Source organism: Canis aureus, chromosome 24 (assembly GCF_053574225.1).
Source record: "Canis aureus isolate CA01 chromosome 24, VMU_Caureus_v.1.0, whole genome shotgun sequence".
In the NCBI taxonomy this organism is placed as follows: Eukaryota; Metazoa; Chordata; class Mammalia; order Carnivora; family Canidae; genus Canis; species Canis aureus.
Window position 1 is genome coordinate 34,570,189 of NC_135634.1, and position 24,423 is coordinate 34,594,611.

The window sequence follows — 24,423 nt, forward strand, 5'->3', positions numbered from 1 at the left end:
ATTACTGACTACCAGGATTGATTCCAGACAACTCAGATTGGCCTACGATAGATACTCAGGTATAGATCAGAGGGAAATTCTAAAGTTAAATCCCAGATTATGGCAGGGACATGACTACCCAAGATGTCATCCAGATGACTGAGATGACAAGGAGGATAATGACTATTGGGATTATAAGGATGGATAAAGTCATACAAAAGGACCCATTGATCCCTTCTGAAAAGTAGATTCCTTCAGCGCATTCAAGTTCGAGCCTCCTAAATCACCAACACCAGGACTCACATGCCTAGAAAAGGAACTCAAGTTCCTAGATATGTACAACAATCTGGGATATGCAGTTCAATGTTCAAACATAAATGGCACATCATCGAACTACTGAACAACTCAACATGTCTATCCCTCCCCGCCCCGCCCCAAACAGACTCAAATATTTACCAATAACCCATGGGTCATTAAATCCTCAAAAACATCTGAAACCAGAAGAAAGAGAGGAAGAGTGTTAATAGTTCTGAGAGTAGTGACACACATTGGAAGCTGCACTTCTTTGACAAGAGAAACAGTCTACAATAGTGTGACAGCCAAAAACATCATAAGATCTATGTCATTACTGCCCAAGAATCACGATGAAATTTCAAACCATTAAGGCAATCAATAGATTTCTTGGCAGCAATGGTGAGGAATCAAAGAATCGCCTTAGATTATTTATTGGCTGGATAAGAAGGAGTATGTACTTTGGCTAATACTTCTTGCTGTTTTTACACTAAGGTCTCTGGACAGGTGGAAATGGGAGTGACTAAAATCTTAGAACAAGCTACCTCACCTCACAACTTCAGCCAAGGCTCCATCATTTCTCGGGAAATCCTAGACAGAGCCCAATCTGCTACAAAATACCATCAAGGAAAAAAAAATACCATCAAGGGTTACCTGCCCAGCATCACTGTTTACTAGGACCCTTGATTATCATACGCCTAATACTGATGCATATTGATGCACATTTGCCTGTGCATACTCAATCTACTGTTGAAGTTTGTCCCTTCCAGGTTACAACAGTTCCACATTAAGATGATTGTCATGCAAGGATTTCAACCCATTTCCACCATGGACTTTCTTGCAGATATACCCATGAAACTCTGAGATCAGATGGCCAGAAAATTCTACTCCCATACCAGGCAGGGCCAATGCCCCTAAGTCAGCAGGAAGCAACTACAGAAGACAGATGTACTCCTTTCTATACCCCTTAAAGAATTAAGGGATGGAATTCTCAGAAGGGGGGAGATGAGGCAGGTAGAATTGAGTAATATTGGGTAACCATAAGAGGAAAAAAGACAGGGAACAGGGTGAGCCTGTCACCTGACAGGGTGTTTGTGACAAATGAGTAAATCCTGTGATAGCCCTGTGGTTTCTCATGGCTACAAGTAACCTGTTGCTCAAACTCTGGCGCACATGTGCACAAAGACCCAATTAACCTGTAAATGACCAAGAATGATGCCTCCACCCCTCCAATCAGGGATCCAGAGGACCAATCATGCATTTAGAGTATATGCAAAAAAAAAAAGTTAGACTGCATTTGGCATAGTAACTAGCATAGAGCATGCGTAATGACACGTACAGTTCTTGGAAGTCCTGCCTATTCTCACAACCCTGCAAAAATATTCCACCTCTTTATTGTAACTGCCCACAAAGATCAGAGCCTCACATCTACCTGGGGCAACTAACATTCTCTGAGTGTGCCCAGACTCCCTTCTCTCAAGTGTGTACTTTCACTTTGCAACGAAGCTTCTTCTGATGTACTTTACTCTGACTCATCCTTGAATTCTTTCTCACAGGGAAGTCAAGGACCTGGCAGCAGCTGGTGAGTGAAGTCTCAGGGCCTGAGAACTGTCCCAGTCTCCAGTATCAAGTGCAAATGAAATCACATAGCTATTTGTGACTCATCTACTACCAGAAGTGACTTCAGCTTGAGGAGAGGTAAGCTCAATTAAGCAGTGTGTGTGCAATTTCAGGGAAATGGGGTCTGCTTCTTAGAATCTACAAGAATGCAAGGCCTCTTGAGCAAAAGTCTGGGGGTGTTTCTTTTTTTAATGGATCACCTAGTGGGGCCTCAACACCCCTATTACATCTTTCCCAAGGTGGAAGAGCTGCTAACTGCAGAAATGACGTCAGTGCCAGCTTGTAATGGTGCTGACTGGGGATGGGCATGATCAAGTTGCTCCGGGTGATGTTTGGCTCTCTCTGGCCACCTTTCATCTGGAGCATCTCATAACACTTTACAGGAGATAGTTAATTATACTTCCTGAGGCTTTGGGCAGGAACATGCATCACAGACTGCACTTACGTCTGTGACTATGTCAGAAGAAATGCTCAAGGACTAATTACTTTGCATTTGTATGTATCATCTCCTTTCACATGGGATCTCAAAGCAATTTCCCAAGGTAAGTAGAAGAGTTAATTGCTTTATTCCTGGGAGGTCTATAGCATACATATCTAGGGCAGAAGGGTCTAGTCACAAATGATGCTTTCTGTTCAGGTTGACACTGGAGTCCTCCAGAGATGAGAACCCAAAAGAAGGATAGTTAAGAAAAAGGCGAAGCATTTCAGGTGTGCCCTGTCATGGAATCATAGGATGTTAGAGCTGGATGGACCTCTAGACATCATCCAAATTCATGCTATCCAATATGGCAACCCTTGGCCATGTGGGACCACTAGACTTGAACCATGCTGGTCCAATTGTGATGTGTCATTAAGTGTAGCCTACACACCAGATTTTGAAGAGTTAATACAAAATTGGATGTCAGATGCCTCACTAATAATGTTTACATTAATTACCTGTTGAAACAGTAATAATCTGGATATACGGGGTTAAATTGGATATAAATTGACTTGTTTTTTTTATTTTTTAAATGTGGCTGCTATAAAACATTTAATTCCATGCTTCTCACATTGTATTTCTATGTAACAGTGCTGATCTAGATTACTTTCCTCATTTTAAACATATTTAATCCACTGCCTAAAGAAAGGAGAGTCTGATCTGTCTAAGGTAGGACTTTTAGCAGAACTAGGATTCAGTCCTAGTTTTCAACTCTAGGTTTCAACCCACATCTCCTAACTTTGCTGATCAAGCACAGATGCACATCATCTCAAGGCACTGCCCATTATGCTTCAACAAGCAACTGCCCCTACCTCTCCAACACATCACCTTGTAAGAGTTGACACCATGAAGGTTCTGACAGAGTTTGCGTGCCCTCTCCCATAATCAGAAACAATATGATCCCCAAGCCACCTCAGGGAAATATACTCTTTGAAAGCAGTGTGTCTTAAACCTGACTCACTCCCCTGACCCCCCATTCATCTGAGCAGCCTCTATCTTACCCCAACTCATGCTCATAAGAAGGTTGCTACCTAAGGCCTCTCCAATATAGAGATTCTAGAACCAATAGTACAGTCTTCTAGTGCCCTCTTGTTCAGCCAAAGTTAAAGTCCAAGAGCTCACCTGCCATGGTGAAACCAATCACTCCCTCAAAAGTCAACTGCAGACCATCTCAGCAATCTAAACTTTCCAGAGTAATGTGATAAGAGACAATTAAGCCTTTCCTTCTCAAAAACTCTGTCCACAAGCCTGATATAAAGAGAATTAACACTTGGGCAATTCTTTTTTCTCCACTACTGGATTCTCTTCCTCTGGATGATCCTAAAGAAGGAAAAGTGACAGCTGAGCCAGAGAGAGCTGTTGGCCTGATATTCCTAGATGTCCAGAGTTCCACCATCTCAAGGGTGACCTCATTTTCCTAAGTTTGCAGTTGGGACAGTCAGGCTAGTGCTTTCCAGGAGCCTGGGGGCAGATCCTATATTGCCTGAAAGGAAACAGCATGGTCTTCCCATCATCATCAGGTGGCCTTCGACAAGGAATCAGTCTTCACCTTATTTTTCACTTGGAAGAACAAAGCACTTGTGTCATTGGAGCAATCAATGTCATCCACGGCCATCAAGCCCACTCAACTGACAAAGGAAGAACACTAAGGAAATGAGTCCACATTGAGAACATCCATTTCTCTGAGGCCCTCGGGTTTACCCTTGAATAATCCACCCAGTAGATGAGTGGGTCCTCAATTGCATAGCCTCCTTTTGGGCCCATCTTTCTCTTTCCACCACTTCTAACCCATCTTCTGTTCACCAGTGTCTCCAGGTTTTTTGTGCCTGGAACCACACCTAATACTTTCACATGCTTGATCTTACCTATCTTCTCATTAAATGCTATCAGATAGATTCACTTTATAGAAACCTCTCATTTAAATTACCCATTAATCCTGAATGCCAGACCTGACATCTTGATCTCTTAATTCCTAGGCCATAGAGTTCTCTTACACTAACCCACACCATGATCCTCCCTCAGTTCTATCCAAACTAAAAAGAGCTTGCACATCAGTTATCTTCCCTCTAATCTGAGATATTACACTGCCTGCATTCTCTAAGACAATTGTGGGGGTTTGGTTTTTTTTTTAAGATTTTATTTGAGAGAGACCATAAGTGGGGGGCAGGAAGAGTAGAGAGAGAGAAGGAAGCCGATTTCCTGCTGAGCAAGAAACCCAAAGTGGGGTTCCATTCCAGGACCCCGAGATCATGACCTGAGCCAAAGACAGACGCTTAACCAACTGAATCACCCAGGAGCCCCTGTAAGACAATTGTTTTTGAAGCATTGTCCCTTATTTTAAAATAAAGAGTTCATCTCCATGGACAGGAGAGGGGCATAAGCAGAGCATAAAGAAAATGTTTGGTTCAGGGTGGGGTTGCATTCAGAGTAGTTTAATATGGCCAGGAGTAGGGTGTGGTTGGGAGAGAAGAGGGGTATCCCCTGGGGTAACTTAACCAGACAGGGAAGGCCAGCAAAGAGGAGTAAGGCCCCTGCATGCCAATCCTGGTGAGCTCTGCAGCATTGGCTGGAGCACATCATCTCAGACTGCAGGGTGGGCAGACACTTGTAGGCACAAGTTCTATAAGTGTGCATACTTTTACTTTGTTTTCATTTTCCACATGATAAGAAAAAAAACTTGCACCTTTTACAAGGTCACCATAAGACAGAACAGTTAGTGAGCTGAGTTCTTGGGTCATGCATAGCTCTGCCACATTTCCAACTGGTCCAGATACTGTTCTCTGTGATGTAGTGGGCATGTACCCTTCTCCTAGAGTCCTCGCCTCTGCCTGATGGATCGTCATGAGCTCAGCCTGGATCTAGTGGCCCTCTGAAACCCCACGGCCTGGGCAAATGAGTTCTGTACACCATCCTTGGAGAAAGTTTCTGTTTTCCCCTAGGCAACAGTATAATTGCCTGCCTACAAGTACTCCTCCTCGCTGGAGAAAGGGTTCTGCTCATTTTTCATTGTCAGTTATTTCCTTTGGCTTCTGTTGGATGTTAGTAATTGTACTGGTTTTGCAACAGTTCATGAACATTAGGAAGATGGTATCACTTATATGTGGAATCTAAAAAAAAAAAGAAGAAGAAGAAGAAGAAGAAGAAGAAGAAGAAGAAGAAGAAGAAGAAGAAGGAAGAAGAAGAAGAAAAAGAAAGAAAAAGTTTCACTCAGACCCAGAGAGTAGAAGAGTGGTTGCCAGGCACCAGTGGGAGCAATAGGGAGATATTGGTAAAAAGATATAGATTTCAGTAATAAGATGATTAGGTCTGAGGATCTAACATTAGTGTTACCATAACACTGTATTGTATTTTGTACTTGTAATTGAAATTCACTTAGAGGGGCACCTGGGTGACTCAGTCGGTTAATCATTCCACTCTTGGTTTCTGCTCAGGTGTCCGGGTCATGAGATTGAGCCTCTCCCCACCCCCCCACCCCACCTCCCCACCTCACCCCATCACCGCCCCCCTCCTTGCCCCAGTCAGGCTCCAGGATCAGCAGGGAGTCTGCTGATAAATCTTTTTTTAAAAATTTACTCATAGAGTAGAACTTAAATATTCTCACCAAAAAATAATAAGGTAAATATGTGGGGTAATGGATGTGTTAAATAACTTGATGGGGAGTAGAATTCTATCACAATGTACATATACCTTAAATTATCATGTTGCATACTTAAAATGTCTTCCAAGTTTATTTATCAATTATACCTAAATACAGCTGGGGAAGGGGTGGTGGGCAGAGAACATTAGAAAGGATTTCATCTGACTCTTCACTTTGACTTTGAAGAAAGAATTTAATTGACTCAAGCTTCAATTTGCTCGTTTGTAAAATGAGAATAATGATGACAATTTTATAAGATTATCCTGGGTGCTCAGTAAGATTATATATGTGAAATCCTCAGATATAAACTTTAATGTATAATAAGGTTTTAATAAATACCAATTGTCCCTCAATTTAAAGTATTCTGAATCTTTCCAACATGAATTGGTTTGTCTTATGCAAATATATGTGTCAATCATTCTCATTTTTTTAAATGCTGCTTTTTCACTTTGTTATAAAAATCCTTCCCGCACTATCAAAAAAGTGGTATATTTTGTTAGAGGACTTTTAGATGGCCTTATAGTATTAAAAAAAGGCTTTCTTAAAACTGGTCACATTTTGTCCATCTTCTTCCACTGTCATTTTTGGCCTCCATCTTCTTGAATTCTATCTTTGTCTTTGTTTAAAAGTAATGAAATTAGGGACACCTGGGTGGCTCAGCAGTTGAGCATCTGCCTTTGGTTCAGGGTGTGACCCTGGGATTCAGGATCGAGTTCCATATCGGGCTCCTTGCAGGAAGCCTCCTTCTCCCTCTGCCTGTGTCTCTGCCTCTCTCTCTCTCTCATTGTGTGTGTCTCATGGATAAATAAATAAATAAAAATCTTTTTAAAAAATGAAATAAAAATAATGAAATGAAATACTAGGACTCATTTCCTAAACTCTGGAATGGCTCTCTAAATTCTGTCAGACTGGGATCCCTGGGTGGCGTAGCAGTTTAGCACCTGCCTTTGGCCTAGGGCGTGATCCTGGAGACCCGGGATCGAATCCCACGTCGGGCTCCCGGTGCATGGAGCCTGCTTCTCCCTCTGCCTGTGTCTCTGCCTCTCTCTCTCTCTCTGTGACTATCATAAATATAAATAAATAAATAAATAAATAAATAAATAAATAAATAAATAAATAAATAAAAATTCTGTCAAACTTATATACCCCTACTCTCCCTCCCTTATCTCTAAGGAATTTATGAAGTGCACAGCTTGTCATGTGCAAGTCAATGAATATCTTTGAAAAACAGAAGAAAAAGTGAAGTTTGCATTTCTCAACGTTCAGACACTAGATGTTCAGAAGAGAGTGATGAGGATTGTGCATGTATTGCCATGTGCACTCACCTTTAAAGTTGGAGGAATCTGCTGATATGAATAGATTTATTTGTTGGAGATGTGTCAAACTTGCTCTGCACAAAAGGGTTAATATGTCTTCTCAACATTTGAAATCCCGAAAAATATACTGTCACAGGGAAGGCTGATGGTCTAGCGTTGCTCATGAAGGAGACCATGACAACATAACTTCAAGTTACAGCATGTGTCTGGGGGGTAAGAAGGGAAAGACAGGGCAGCTGGAGCCATGGAGTAAGTTCACTGAAGAATAAGGGGGATTTTCTTCCTAAAGACAGGTGAGGCAATTGGGGTAGAAGGAATGGGGGAAGAGGATGAAAGAGCACATGCTCTGGTGGTGGTAGCACATTATGGAGCTATAGCCATAAGAACATGAAGTCGATTGGAGTCCCCCACTGAGATATCTGAGGACTTGAAAGTGTATGGGACTTCATCCAGTTCCTCTGCAAGGAAAGTCAAACAACTCAGTATGCCCCTTCTCATCTTGATATTATAAAACTAGACCTTGTTTTTTGATGCAGAGATCCTCTGCTTTCTGAGCCCCAAGAAGCACTGAATGAAAAAGCTAACCAACAGAAATCTTGTTTGCCAACTGAGATCAGGTTGGTTTTATTTGGAGGGAGGGTTCTGGAGAGAGGTACTGAAAGACTTACCTCCTTTTCTGCCAGAGGGGAATACAGAGTCCTGCCATCTCTGAGAGACTAGAGTAGGGGCAGAACAGAAAAGGAGCTCTGTGCTCCTCACAGAGCACAGAGGACAGACAGTGGCTGAGAGGGAAGCTGGGTTGGAAAGATGGGTCAGGAGGAAAGTCAGGGAGGAAAAAACCCGGAGTAGGGCAGCACAATGGGAAACCTGCCAGCAGGGGGCGCTCCAACTGCCAGGCCATAGCCCTGACGCTAAGTGTAGCATCAATCAGGCTTGGCACAGATTGTGCTGGCGGGAGGGTGGAGGGGGTGTAATCCCAGCCCTGTAGGATTTAAGGAGCAAACAGTGGGGCACCGAACCTGCTTCGCTGGTATGTGCATCGTCTTTTTTTTTTTTTTTTTTTTTTTTTTTTTTTTTTTTTTAACACAGAGAGAGAAACAGAGACATAGGCAGAGGGAGAAGCAGGCTTCCTGTGCGGACCCCGATGCAGACTCATCAAGGATCTCAGGGTCACGACCTGAGTCGAAGGCAGATGCTCAACCGCTGAGCCACCCAGGTGCCCCTGTGAATCGTTTTCTTATGCTGCTTTCTTCTTCACAGTTAGCACTTTGTTTCCCTCTCTAGGGTAATTTAAGGAAATAAGCTTAGCCCCTTCCCACTCTCCTTCCAGGCCCTATTCAAATTCTAAATTTGGACCTTTGGGCATCCAGGTATTCTTTCAGTATTTCCTCTGTACTAGCATTTAAAGGATCAATAGTATCAAGCTCTCTTAAATTCAGTTTAGAATCTTTCTCTTTTTTACTACCTTTGAATGTAGAATAGATTGTGCTTTATTATCAATGTTGTTTGACCAGCAATGCTATCACATGTTGGTGGGTAGGGGCAGCAGCTATGATAAAGTTTTAAAGAGACATCTACCACATATGTCTGGGTATCTAGGGATTTTTTTATTGCAATTAACAGAAACAAACTTTGACCTAAGGAAGGAAAAAAGATGTTTTTCATATGAATACAGTAAAATTGATGTTTTTCATATGAACACAGCATATGAAGGAAGAGCTGAACAGGCTCACATCTGTAAGGATAAGTGGGTAAGTACTATAATTACTGCTTCTCTTGAACATGACAAATGTAGGAGGAGATATTCCCCCAAATGAAAGTGGTACTTTTGATTAGAAAATAAAGTAAAAGATGTTGGCAGACCAAAACAACATAGAGACACAATCCAGTCAAATTCAAACTCCTCCTAATGAGTAGGGATTTTGCTTTTTTAAAAGTGCCTTACCTATCCTTCTAGCTTCCTATGCTAGGTGATTTAGAAGGAAAACTCAAAGGGCCCATCTCTTATAGGCAATTTTCCAAGACAATGTTAAATAGCCACTCTCCTTTTCTTCTCCTTTGGGCTTTGTATTACCCTTATTCATTTTCCAGATGCACACAAATCTAGATAGGGTATTTAGACAGAAAGAAAGAGAAGAAGAAAAGAAAGAAAGAAGAAAGAAAAGAAAAGAAAAAGAAAAGAAAGAAAGAAAGAAAGAAAGAAAGAAAGAAAGAAAGAAAAAAGGAAAGAAAGAAAGAAAGAAAGAAAGAAAGAAAGAAAGAAAGAAAGAAAGAAAGAAAGAAAGAAAGAAAGAAAGAAAGAAAGAAAGAAAGAAAGAAAGAAAGAAAAGGAAGGGAGGGAGGGAGGGAGGGAGGAAGGAAGGAAGGAAGGAAGGAAGGAAGGAAGGAAGGAAGGAAGGAGGGAAGGAAGACAAAACATCCTGATTAGAAAAAAAAAAAAGTAAAACTATTTTCTATTCATAGATAGCATGATCTTGTACACTAGGGAATCCACTAAAAACATTATTTGAACAAACAAGTTAGCAAAGCTGCAGGATACAAAATTAATATACAAAACTCAATTGTATCTCTGAATTAACAATAAACATGCCAAAACCAATTTTTTTTAATTCCCTATACAATAGAATAAAAAAATAAAGCACTTGGGGAAAAAAATTTACCAAAGAAATGGAAGTCTTATACACAGCAAACTATAGAATAATATTGGAAAAAACTAAAGAAGTTCTAAATAACGGGAAAGGCATTCCATATTCATGGATCAGAAGACTTAATATTGTTAGGATGGCAATACTCTTCAGACTGTTATACAAATTCAATATAATTCTATCACAATTCCAGGTGCTTCTTTGTAGAAAGTGACAAGCTGATCCTAAAATTTACATGGAAATACAAGAATCTAGAATAGCTGAAGCCGTATTAAAAAATAGAAACAAAGTTGGAGGACTTATCATTCCTTATTTCAAAACTTACTCTAAAGTTATAGTAATCATGGGGCACCTGGGTGGCTCAGTCAGTTAATCATTCAACTCTTGATTTAGGCTCAGATTATGATCTCAGGGTCGTGAGATGGAGCCCCATGTTGGGCTCTGCACTCAGCAGAGTCTGCTTGAGGTTCTCTCTCTCTCTCTCCCTTTGCCCATTCCTTGCTGCATATGCACTCTCTTTTTCTCTCTCCTTCCTTCTGAAAATAAATAAATAAATCTTTAAAAATAAAATTTTAGTAATCTTGAGACAGCGTGGCACTGGCATAAATACAGGCATTATAGATCAACAGAAGAGAAATGAGAACCCAGAAATAAATCTTTGTATTAATGGTCAATTTATTTTCAACAAGCATGCCAGAATAATTAAATGGAGAAAGAAATCTTTTCAGCAAATGATTCTGGGATAGTTAAATATCTAAAAGCAACAGAATGAAGTAGCACACTTTCCCTAAAACCATACAGAAATATTAACTCAAAATAAGTCATAAACCTAAATTTTAAGAACTAAAACTGTAAAATTCTTAGAAGAAAGCATGGGAGTAAATCTTCATGATCTTGGATCAGGTAATGGTTCCTTAAAAGACAGAATGCCAAAAGCACAAAAATAAATTAAATAAATAAATCCTCATTAAAATTAAAAACCTTTTGGCTGCAAAAAAAAAATACCATTAAGAAAGTAAGAAGACAATCCCCAAGAAGGGGAAACATTTGTAAATCATGTATCTGATAAGGGACTTATTACCAGAATATATAATAAATCTTTACTACTCAATAATAAAAAGACAAGCCACTTAAGATATATACAACATCTGAACAGACTTATCCCAAAGAAGTACAAAAATGGCCAGTGAACATATCAAAAGATGTTCAAAGCAAAACAAAAATTAGCCATTAGACAAACGTGAAGCAAAACCCTAAGAGATATCACTTCATACCCACTAGAATAACTATCATCAAAAAGACAAACCATGACAAGTATTGTCAGCAACATGGAGAAATTCAAAACCTAACCTGTGGCTAATAAGAATGCAAAATAGCACAACCACTTCAAGAAACAGTTTGGCAGTTTCTCAAAATGTGAAAGATAAAGTTACCATATGACCCAGCATTTTCACCCCAAGGTATATTCACAAGAAAAATAAAAACATATGTCCACACCAAAATAATTGTACATTTCATGTACAATTTCATTACATGTTCAATAAGAGATTTATTCATAGCCAAAAAGTGGAAGCAATCCAAATGGCCTACCAGTTGATGCATGGATAAATACGATGTGCTATGTTCACACAATGGAATGTCACTGAGCAACAAAAAGAAAGGAAGTATTGACACACGCTACAACACAGATGAACAGTGAAACATTACGCTAAGTGAAAGAAGCCAGTTTTTTCCCAAACCACATATTGTATGATTTGATTTATGTGAAATGTCCAGAATAGACAAACCTATAGGACAGAAAGTAGATTGGTGGTTACCTAGACCTAGGAGAGATAGAGAAAAGTGAGGCATGACTATGATGGGTACATGTTTCCTTTTGGGGATGATGAAAATGTCCTAAATTTAAATGTGGTTGTATTAGTCTGTTATGGCTTCCATAACAAAATACACAGACTGGGGGTGCTGAAGCAACAGACATTGTTTTTGTTTGTTTTGTTTTGTTTTGTTTTGTTTTGTTTTGTTTTGTTTTGTTCTGAAGGCTGGAAGTCCAAGATCAAGATATCAGCCAGCAGGTTTGGTTTATTCTAAGGACTTTCTTTGGCCTCTGTGTCTTCATATGTTGGCCCCTTGGTGCATGGGTTGTCTGTGTTCTAATTTCCCTCTTCTTATAAGGGCACCAGTCATATTGGATTAGGCCTCATCCATATGATCTCATTTTTTTCTTAATTAGCAATTAAAAGTCTCCAAATACAGTCACTGAGGTTGAAACTTTAACATAACAGTTTTAGGGGCACACAGTTCAGTCTATAACGGTGGTGAGGCTACATCGAATATACTAAAAACCATTAAATTATGTAATCTAAATGGATGAATTTTATGGCATATGAATTATATCTCATTATATCTTTTGTTTAAAAAGGGAAATTGGGTACACCTTGGTGGCGCAGTCAGTTAAGCATCTGACTCTCGGTTTTGACTCAGGTCTTGATCTCAGGGTTGTGAGATCAAATCCCATGTTGGCTCCACACTCAGCACAGAGTCTATTTGACTCTTTCCCTCTCCTTCTGCCCCTCCCTATTCTGTGCCCACACTTTCTCTCTCTCTCTCTCTGTAATGAATAAATAAATCTTTAAAAAATAAAAATAAAGAAAAAGAAATGGGGAGGCCCTTAAGATTTTCAAGAAGGAAGGTAAAATGATCCTATCCATTTTATAATAAATTTTCTGGAAGCCATCTCTGGGATAAAAGTACAAAGAGGCTAGAGACAAAGTGGACAATACAGAGATTAATGCAATAATCCAGATTGGATGCTCGGAGAGTCTTAACTAGACCAGAGGCACTAAAACAAGAAAGAAAGGAGAAGACAAGAAGGATTTGGGCTGGTTAAATGCAACGCCCTACTAGAAAACATCTCCATGGGCAGGTTACAGGCTGACTCAATGGACAGGTTACATAGACCATTGGAGTGATATTCAGGATTCTGAGAAGTCTCCAGGAGCCTTGAAGACCTATCCAGTATCTGCCTGGAATCTCCATATTGCTTTGTTTTAAATTGTGCATAAAGCTTTGAATGAAATAAATTCTTCACTTCCGTGTTACTCAAAAGGAGTGGCCCATTAAATAATTACCATTCACTAATGCATTTAGCACAAATAATTATGAAGGATCTGTTGATCACATGGCTGGCTCCAGAAACTGTGACAGTCACAGGTACTACTGAAGGGAAGGCAGGAACGAGAAATGCAGAGCATGTGTGATGAAGGGCTTACAATAGGCTCCCTATGTGGACGCTGCAAAGGGAAGGGCACAAACAGCTCAAGGAGGAAAACAGGAAAGGGCATGGAACCATGTTTCCTAGGCCTTGCCCTATGCTGCATTGGGAAATTGGTGCAGCCTTGATTTAACACAGAAGGAGCTTCTGTTTATTTTCTATTATTTCTTGTTTGGAACTTGATTTTCTAGTATATTTCACTATTATAGTCAAAGTCCATTACAACCAAGTTGGATAATAAGGTATCTACATAAGGTAATGCTTATTCTGTGTTCATGGATGCATACTGAATATGCTTCTTTCTCTCTCTCTCTCTCTCTCTCTCTCACACGCACACACATACACACACGCACACACACACACATATACACACACATGCACACATACAGTCACTCCGAGAACACTTGTAGAAGCACATTTGTCTCTGAGCCCCTAGTCTTCCCTTATACAGTCCTTTCTCTCTTCTATCAAGAGCTTGACCTCCTCCAATCTTCTCTTCCTCCTACCTCTCACCATCTCCTTTTTTAAAAAAAAAAATGGATCCTAATCATTTAAAGAGAGAATTCGGCCCAGGGAAGCAGAGATTCAACACATAAAGACCTCCATTTTGTCCAGCAGCTCCATCACTAACCAAGTATATAATCTTGGAACTCTCTTCTATCTCTGACCCTTGGTTTCCTCATCTATAAAATAACTATAACATCACCTGCTTCACAGGGTTATTTTGAAGTTTTAATGAAATCAGAGGTATGTTGGGTTTACATCAAAATAAAGAGGTAGGTTGGGTTTACATCCTTCTGCATAGCAAAGGAAACTATCAACAAAACTAAAAGGCAACCTACAGAATGGGAGAAGATATTTGCAAATGACATAACTGGTAAACGGTTAGTATCTAAAACGTATAGAGAACTTATACACTCACCCAGAAAAAAAAAAAAAAAAACCAGAGTCCAATTAGAAATGGGCAGAAAACATGAACAGACATTTATCTAAAGAAGATATACAGGTGGCCAACAGACACATGAAAAAATGTTCAACACCACTAATCATCAGGTAAATGCAAATCAAAACCACAATGAGATACCACCTCACACCTGTCAGAATGGCTAAAATAAAAAACACAAGAAACAAGTGTTGGTGAGAGTGTGGAGAAAAAAATGAATCCTGTGCACTATTAGTGGGAATGCAAACTGGTGCAGTTCCTCAAAAATTTAAAAATAGAAATAACATATGATCCAGTAATTTTGCTACTATGTATTTACCCAAAGAATATAAAAACACTAATTTGAAAAGATATATGCACCCCTATGTTTATTGCAGCATTGTTTACAATAGCCAAATTATGGGCAACCCAAATGTCTGATAGATGAATGGATAAAGAAGATGTTGTATATATACAGTGGAATATTACTCAGCCCTAAGAATGAAATCTTGCCATTTGCAAAAACATGGATGGATCTAGAGGGAATAATGCTAAGCAAAATAAATCAGTCAGAGAAGGACAAATAACGTACAGTTTCACTCATATGTGGAATTTAATAAATAAAACAAAGGAAAACAACAACAACAAAAAGAAAAACAAACCGCAAAACGGACTCTTAATTATAGAGATCAAACAGAGGGTTACCAAAGGAGAAGTGGGTGGGGGATAGGCGAAATAGGTGATAGGGATTAAGGAAGGCATTTATCATGATAAGCACCAGGTAAAACATAGAATTACTAGGTCACTATATAGTACACCTGAAATGAATATAACACTGTATGTTAACAACACTTGAATTAAAATTAAAAAGAAGGAAGGAAGAAGGAAGGAAGGAAGGAAGGAAGGAAGGAAGGAAGGAAGGAAGGAAGGGAGGGAGGGAGGAGAGAGGGGGAGGAAGAAAGAAGAAGGGAGAAAGGAAGAAAGAGAGAAGGATGGAAAGAAATAAGAAATATGAAAGTACATACATGGTTCTATATAAATATAAGGCAGTATTATTTCTCCCTTGCGTATTACCACCTGAACCCTTTTACGATTTTGCAGCATGGAAGGGTAGCCCTGAGCCAGGAGGTGGAAAAATATTGGGGATGAGGGCAGGAGGTTTTCTAGACTCCTCAGGGATCCGCACGTAAGCAAGTGCCTCCTTTCTGCCAACATATAAGACACACACATATACACACACACACACACACACAAGTTTTTAATCCCTAAAACTACTCCAAATTTTCTATTCAGGTCTCAGGGGTGCATTTTCATACCATGCTGGCTGAACTAAGAAGTGGAAACTTCCCAGAAAGTCCTATCCACCGCTGTCCAATTTCAGATTTGATAAGCTGGATAAACCTCCACGATGGCTGTTTCATTTGTGTTGCACCATCTGGTGGACTATGCCTGGAGGTACAGGGTCTGCTCTGGAATTGCCAAGCAGTGGCAGGACCTTCTGGTCATGGCCTCAGTCAGGGCACAAGGGGAAGGAAGACTAAGGCCCAGGAGGCTGCAGGCTAGTCAGCCTCTGTAAGAAAACAGGCTCTATGGTAAGCAACACAAGAGACTCTAACTCATCTTCCTTGAACATGTAACAACCTACAAGTAGTTGAATCGGCCCCTCCTACCCTTACACCCCAGAAGGCTGGCGGGTAAGTCCTTTGCAAATGATAGCATTCATCCTGGTTCTTCTTACCAGAGTATAAGCCTCTTGAGGGTATGACATGTCTTCATTGTTTCTGCACCTTCTCCTTGCCCTTCCATGCCTGCCTCTACACACACACACACACACACACACACATACACACACACACACACCCCAAACTAGACTGAGGACAGGACTCAGTGCTTCTACTTACATTGACTTGAGCAGACAACCTAAAGAGAATTAGATTTTAAGTGAAGCTCCCTAGCTACCTGATGCTGTGCACCCTTGGAGTATGTATTGATTACCTTTCCTCACCTTCCACCTCCAGTGAAATGGGGACACCAGCACTCAATGATGACCTAATGAGGTCACAATTGTACAGCAAAGCAATAAGTTTCATTCAGAACCCAACTGGTCTATCAGCAGACACCTGCAAAATGCATACTCTATGCCAAGCATTGTGTGACATGCTCAGGGCAAATGAGTAGAAAAGAAAGGGGAGGCAGAGAATAAGACCATTTTGTCCTGCCTTCAAAGAATTCATACCCCCTCCCTTAGGAAACAAGATATGTTCACAGTACGTAAGAGCAAGCTAAGAACTATGAATAATGAATGGGCTACTTGGCCGTAACTGTCACAGCAGAGAAGAGACTGGGGTGGTCATTGAAGAACTCAGGGAGACTGAGTGTACACTCATGTCTACCATCACCCTGATAACCTAACTGAACATTCTGCTGAGTGTAGCACCTTCCAGAGTGGCCTGAGGTCTCCTGATGGGCTCAGTATTGCTGCCTCTAGACAACTCATGTTTCTTCCAGGCCTTTCCCCTGCATGACAGGCAATTCCCATCTTATCTCTACCTTTTCAAGTTCTATTCATTCCTCAGGCCCTACTTCCTGCTCCACTAGGAAAGTCTTTCCCAATCACCCCAGGTCACTGATGTACTCTTCTTCTCTAAATGCATAGATACCTTGAAATCTGTATCACGTGACAAAGCACACACTCCTAATCTTATATTTTCCAACACCACCTATGTGTATGCCTTTTGTCCTTAACTAGGCTGTCAGTTTGGTAAGGGAACAGGGAAGCTATCTCTCCAGCAGCCCCACAGCACCTAGAAGAGTGCTGAACAGGTAGGATAGACTCAACACACGCAGATTCCAGCTCTCGGGGTCTCACAGAGAAGGGAGGCGCCCCCTCCTGGCTGAGGAAGCAGCTGCAGCCGGGCTCCTGGGAGATGACTCAAGAAGTCGGGGGCGGGGGGGGGGGGGGGGGGGGGGGGGAGAAGAAGGGAGGAGGAGGCCCTCCCAGCTCCTCTAATGCAATTGCACCCCCTGCCAAGAGGCCATTAGTGGGACCTTCCTCATTAACCTGCCTCCCCTCCTACTCCAAGCTGTATGCTTTCAGGACTTCTTTTCTCCTCTTTCAGACTAATACCCACTTGAGCTGGTGTTCACCTAGACACCAACAAAGGAGAGGAGACATCACAGTTTGGCTTGCCTCAGGCTCCAGAGTCTTATCCTGAGATCCAGGGGCTTCAAAGAGAGTTTCTGTGGAACTCTCTTAATGGGCCCTCTCCCAAAGTACATTTCACAAAATAGTGGTCTTGCTGAAAAGCAGTTTTAAGTCAAACATGTTTAGAAACACTGAGTTAAAAGAATTGGGACAGAATTTTCTGTTTTGTTTCATTTTCCTGCAGAAAGTTCCAGAGCTCTTAATGGGCATTATAAGTCTCCAAAAAGAGGCTGGAGCACATCACTCCAAATGTATTTGGCCAGGGAATGGTTTTTCCAAGATTGCTTCCCACAGAACACTTTAGGAAATGCTGGTTAGGGCTTTCCTTTCAATCTTCTTGAAAATTCCCCACAAAGGTTTCAGAGCTACAGCCCCCAAACATTTTCCCTTTTAGAAATTGTGATACACATATTGATACATATATATAAAATAAATTTCTCTGAATACCAAAGTAAGACCTTTGTGACAGAAAATTTGGAGAATGAAGAAATATACAAATAAGAAAAATCTAAAACCACGGCAAAGTGAAGAGCGTTCCAGTCCTGTGAGTATTTTCTACTGGAAATGAGGTAATCCTGCAGACTTTCTGCTACTTGAAGGGGCCTTCCCAGATAAAATCTTGTCTTTTTGTCCCACAGCTCATATTTGAACTTCCTTCTCCATTTCACCTATTGAATCCTGCTGAGCAAAGATCACTTGCTCCCTGCATGGAGCCAACATGCTCCAAGCCTCACCAAAATCAACACCCTCAGAAATAAAAGCAACTATAAAATCTGAAGGTGCTATCAACATGGTGAAATCACCAACAGGCTAAAGGAGAGCTCCAGAGCGCATGATGAGATTGTCACACTTTACCAGGCACTTCCAGGCTATCTAATTTAATGGAGCAAATTCACAGAAACCAAAAGATTTCCAGTCTGAAGAGACCAAGAGGATAAAGAAGGGGGACTTCTCTTTTTGTTTTCCTCATGGGCAGAATAAAGAGCTTATTACAATATCTAAAGTCACTTCCAATGTGAGTAGTCAATACAATTATCATTGCTAAATTATAAGACCAAAGCTACTATCTTGGTAAGTGCCTAAGAAAAAGTAGCTCCAATGGTAAAGAAGGCTGAATCTACCATGTGCCTCAAAGTAAGTTAATTCCCTCTCCTCTCCACCTTTTCATCTTGCTTTACCCAGAGGAGATCATATTTCCAAGGAAACCATTTAGAAGATAAAGAAGTAACCAAAGCATAACACACAAGCATTCTGGAGAGTCTGTAAAAGGAAAACACACATAGCTGCCCCACCTTGCTTGGAAGGAGCTCCTCCTTCCCCCGCCCACCCACCCCTACCCCTACCCCTTCCCCCGCCCACCCATGTTCACCACCATTCCAGGCCACCTCCCACTGGAATTTTCACCTAATCCTTCAATAATATTTAGGCCAACTAGGAATAAAAATATTAAATGAGATAATATGTAAGTGCCAAAAAAAAAAAGAAATTAGTCGTTGTTATTTTAAGTATACGTTTTTAAGACCGTATAATATTCTAAGGCCTGGAAATCAAGCAAAAGAGAAAATACAGAAGCAGTGTTTGGCTTTAGTAACAGGACGTTAGCCACCAGGCAGGATCTCCCTGCAAAGACCACTGTGGTATGTCACTCTAGAAAGGCAGCAGCCAGTATTATATACTAGCAGTGCTACTATTCAGTTCCTTAAAATATCCACCCCCAAGATCAGTCTACTTGATTTGGAAATGTCTCTTAAATCTCTTTTCCTCCCTCGCAGTCAGCACACACAGTGTAATCATTGCAGTTCCAGCAGTCCCCACGGGGCTACCTGCCTTCAGCCTTCCTCTAGCCTATCCAGTGCCATCAAATTAACCATCTTCATTTGCCACTCTGATCTGTGATCATCTTCCTCCCCAACCTAAAATCCTTCTCAGTCTCCCAGTAGGTATGGAATTCAATCCAAACTTCAGCCTAGCTGCTCTCTGCAATCTACCAGTCTCCCCCACTTCCCTTTCACTGCTGGCCATTGGCTGGACTCAACCAAAACCAAGAAGGTTATGCAGCCCTTTCCTGCAGCCTCCTGTGGCCCAGAGCAGCTGTAAAAGGAGAGGGAGTGAACCTGAAGGGGAAAATAGAGAGTAGTCAACACAGACACTAACATAAGCTTTTAAATGTAGAAATGTAGAAAATCGCACCCAAAAGTACCCAGGAAAAAAAAAAAGAGTTAATATTCTTATAATCTTGAAGTTGGTCTTTCTAGCTTGGGCTAGACCCTGGCAGTTTGTCTCCAGAGCCCATGCTTTATATATTTGTGTATGTGAATATACACAAATTAAAGCAAAGGATTTTAAAAGGTTAAAAAATCAAGAAGTATGTTGTAAAACTCCAAAAACTATTTAATTTTAGTAATAAGGAAATTTAAATGCGCATGTGACACTATTTTAATCTGTCCATTTGGCAAAGTTTTAAAATAACCTATCACCCTAATATCATCCCAGGTATGATTCAATGGGCAGAAGTGTACACTGATAAAACTTTCTTAGAGTCAGTTGGGCAGCAAATATCATAAACCTTAAATCTTTTGCACTCTTAAACTTAATCCTAAGGAGTAAATCATGAATGTGCACAAAGGCTTAGCAACAAAAATGTTTAGGGCAGAAGAGTTTAAAATGACAAAATGTTAGATATAAATTAATATCCCTAAAAAAGAAAATAGTTAAATAAATTACGATACACCTATATAACAAAATATTATGCAACCGTGAAATATGATATTCTAAAGATCGTTCTGACATGAAAAGATATTCAAATATACTGCTGAAAGAAAAAGAAATTTAAAAAATATTGTGAAAAGTGCAATATTGCCTATGCTAAAATATGCATTTAAAAAGGTTAAAGAAAAAAAATAAAAAATAAAAAGAATCATGTAAAATGTTATCAGTGGATATCTTTGGGTGACAAGATTCAAGCGGCTTTTATGTATTTCTTTGTCGTTTATCTATACTTTTCGAATTTTCTGCATGAAATACTTTTATAATAAGAAAAGCACAATAAAAACATTGTGAATTAATAGAAAACTGCTTCTCTTCTATGCAGAGTGATTTTTGTACCTGATCCTGAGCTGCCAAATGATGCTGTCCAACCTGTCTGTGTGCCGTATGACTCCAGTAGGCACATTCTCTGGGAAGTTGGGACTTGTTTCCAAATAAAATATAAAATAATAACTACTATATTTCAAAATAATTATTCCAAGGACAGGAAAGGGACAACATTCGGTATAAGTGACTTCATCATATCAAATACTGGCAGCGTGAGGCCAAGGACACTGACCTCTTCATTCACCCTTCTGAGCTGCAACCTTTAGACCAAGCGGCTTTGTACCAAAACTTCCAATGCCTACAAAACCCTTTGTGAAACTAAACCACAGAAAGAAAGAACCCTTGTCTAGCAGCTAAAGGCAATCTGCCAATTTATTTCCATCCTTCATCTAATTGTCAGTTAGCCAGCTAAGTGAAAAAGGTAACCAGAGACAGGAGAGAAGGCTACTTACTGATAACAATGATAGATAAGTAAATAAAACATTCATAAGAGTTGGTTCTCTATGTCTCAGACCCATTTTATGTGCCTCTCGGTGGTAGCAGTTTAAAGAATCAACGTTGCATGAAAAGAAATGGACAATGGGACAAAATAATGACACAGGATGCAGATATGCATATCACAAAACTAGGAATATGATATGAGGAGGAGATACCTGGAGGAGAATTGCTCCTTGGCTAGACCTTAATCTTCCAGTACTTCTAGAAGAAACACTGTCTACTGCTATTTGGTAAAACCTCCCAGGTGAAGCTGACCACACTATGGCCTACAGGGTTGAATCGATGTGTATTTGCTTTTACTTTTGCATTGAGCTGGGTATTTCATATTTCATAGGTCAGAGGCACGTGGCAAACCTATGTTAAATAGATATCCCCCGAAATGTGAGAAAAGATCATTTGAAGCTAAGAAAATGATTTCTTCTTTTTGGTATTCAAGTGCCATATGCTCCAGTAGAGGTCAGCCTCTCACAATTGATTCAAGGACATGAAGAAGCCCCTCCCTCCGACCTTATCACCTTAAAATCCTCCCCTTCTAGTTAATAGTACACTGGAAAGAATCCCACAAATTAAAGTCATTACATGATAACTGAGGGCAAGTTACTTAACCTTTCTAAACTTCAGTGTCTTTGGCTATAAACAGGGGAGCAGATGAGGGGAGCATTTTAGAAGTCAAGTTATGTGATAGGATCTAGCACAATATCGGATACAAAATGCCTGTGAATGTAGTTTCCTTGCCTTTTTCTTTCTTCCTTAAAAATGTCTTCATTCCACCCTACAAAGGTCCCAACTGGCTTGCATTCACACTGAGTTATCAATCACCAATCGTAGATCCCTTCTTGACAATTATTTCTAAAAGGAAGAGAGAACTGAGTGCTAGCAGGAGACAGAGACAGAAGAGGTGGAAGTATGGAGGGGCTCGAATGACCTAGAAAGAAAACAGGATGGTGAAACATGTAACAATATCACCCACTATTAGTTCGCAGAACACCAAAATTAGACGAAAAGATTTAAATCTTTAGGAACTAGACATACATACTGAAGTCTAGTTATTTTATAAAATATCCTTAAGGTCAAAATCACAAAAGCTATTAGAAGACAGGTGTTAGAAGCCCTGGGCCCTTGCCCCAACCCCCCTCCACGACCTGCAGGAGCTGAATAGCACACTCACGAGCAACAAACTTGAGCACGTGGTTTTAATCTCCATCCTGTCACGGAAGCTGCGAGACCTGAGACAAATTGGCCAATGCCACCAGGCCTCCTTTCTCTCCTCAGCACAATGGGGATGACAATGACTTACTCATGAACTGCTGAACAGGTAAATAAGATAATAAATGTAGGACATTTAGCGTGATGTCTGGCAGTTTGGGTTCTCAAAAAAGGAGAATGTCTATTAATTTTTTTTTAAGATTTTATTTATTCATGAGAGACACAGAGAGGCAGAGACACAGGCAGAGGGAGAAGCAGGCTCCCTATAGGGAGCCTGATGCAGGACTCAATCCCAGGACTCCAGGATCACACCCTGAGCTGAATGAAGGCAGATGCTCAACCACTGAGCCACCCAGGTGCCCAAAGTAAGTCTATTAATTATCTGTGTAGTTCTAGAAAGGCCTCCTCCCTGAACATCCGTTTCCTCATCTCTAGAAGGGGGAGCAAGGAATTGAGAGAGAATTTCTAGGGTCCTTCCAGAACAACAACAACAAAAAAACAATAAAAACAAAAACCAAAAAATGTGTCTGATTCTCGTGTGGAGGCCCAGCCCCTCTCGGGTCAGCTCTCTCATGGAGCCGGGCAGCTTGAACTCAGAGACACAGCCTACAGTCCACAACCTGAGCTCTGACAGCTGCTTCCATCATACAATAGGACAATGTGGCAAAAGAATCCGTGAGAGAAAAAGATTCAACTCAGGCCAATTTGAAGGAAAGACTTTGTCAAGATCATTTTAAAAACGAAACGTGACTTCCTCTTTTTTTTTTTTTTTTTTTTTTGTTTTTTTTTTGTTTAAGGTCAAGCAATGAGAAGGAATACCAAGCTGAGCTTAGTCTCCAGAGGCTTCTACAGGATCACATGTCTCTTCAGAAATGCCATTTTAACTGATGTAAGTGTGAAGGAGTTAGAACCCCAGGGATTAAATTTCTGCTGAAATACACATGTTTCTTGGGGGAAAAAATGAGCTCTTGACCCAGGGAATGCAAAGCCTTTTGGAAAACTCTTCTAAGCCTGATATGGAGGGTATCAGATGCCACTGGCCTTTCAGAGCCCCCTCCATGTTGTAGGCTAGCATGAGATCACACCTGGCCGTGCTGGCCTCGGGGCCGGGGCTGGGGGGTGGAGGGGGGTGGGGGGGGACACCTGTCTTAGCTTGTCTCACATATACACACACACATTCTTAGGCCTGGGAACTTTTTCCCCCACAAAGACATATTTTATGACTACATTTGTATTTTTATGACAAAACAATCCCACATTCGTCTGAGAGGAAGTGAGGTCTGAGTAGTCTGAGAGACTGGACACCTGGCCTCTGCCAAGCCAGCCCTGCCTCAGCTCCACTCACCTACGAGGAGAAGTGCTGCTGGGCGGGGGAGACTTCTCCTCTGAGAGTGGGTCTGAGCCTGAGTGTTCGCCCCACTGGTCGGCCTTCCCGTGAGCAAGTCAGCTACAGCTGGTCACATCATATTGGACTCTCATTCCCATCCCCAGGCAACCACATGATCTTGTTGTCACTGTGCAGGAGTTTCCATTTTTAAGAATTGTATGTAAATGGAGTCCTACAGTATCAATTCTTTTTTTTTTTTTTTTTTTGTTCTGGCTTTTTGCCTTCAGTATAATAATTTTGAGATTTATTCATGTTGAGTGTATCAGTAGTCCACTTCTTGTTGTCGCAGCGCTGAACTCCAGGGTATGAGTAGAGTACAATGTGCTTGTTCGGTCACCTGGACACGGATGGATATTTTGGTTGCTTCCAGTTTGGGTCTAAAACAAATAAAGCTGTTATGAATATTTGTGTACAAAATTAAGAGTATTTGACTTTCAGAAAGAAAGCTCCAAGTCCCACATGCTATCTTTCCTCTCTCTGCTTCAATGTCTTCAGCTACCAAAAAGGTGCAACACATCCTCCTCCCCAACTGCTGTGAAAATTAAGTGGCATAAAGCATGTGAAGGTGTTTTATAAAGTATAAAAAACTCTCTACATGCAATATTAATATTCTAATCAGTACATATTCATTCATAATCCAGTAGCTACTGGTCAAAGGTAATGGGAGGATTATTGTGTGCATGAATGTGAGTGTGCGTGTAAGTGTGTGTGTACAGGAAGGCACTCTGCACAGACCAGGGTGAGATGAAGAACAAGTGCAATGCAATGCCCCATCCCTCAAAGTACCCACCACTTATGTGGAGCAAAGGTGGTGAGCACCTAAAAAGATGAATAAATGACCCTAGACAGCAAGGTGCAAAGATATCCCTAGGAAG

At 40.7% G+C, this 24,423-nt stretch overlaps 1 long non-coding RNA gene across 1 annotated transcript; it reads left to right on the forward strand.

The window, feature by feature from the left end:
* Nucleotides 1-1,628: 1,628 nt before the first annotated feature.
* LOC144296519 (uncharacterized) lies at nucleotides 1,629-18,615 on the forward strand. The gene is made up of 4 exons (XR_013363617.1): nucleotides 1,629-1,750; nucleotides 1,827-1,968; nucleotides 8,411-8,537; nucleotides 18,003-18,615. It is a non-coding gene; the product is annotated as an uncharacterized LOC144296519 (long non-coding RNA).
* Nucleotides 18,616-24,423: the final 5,808 nt, after the last annotated feature.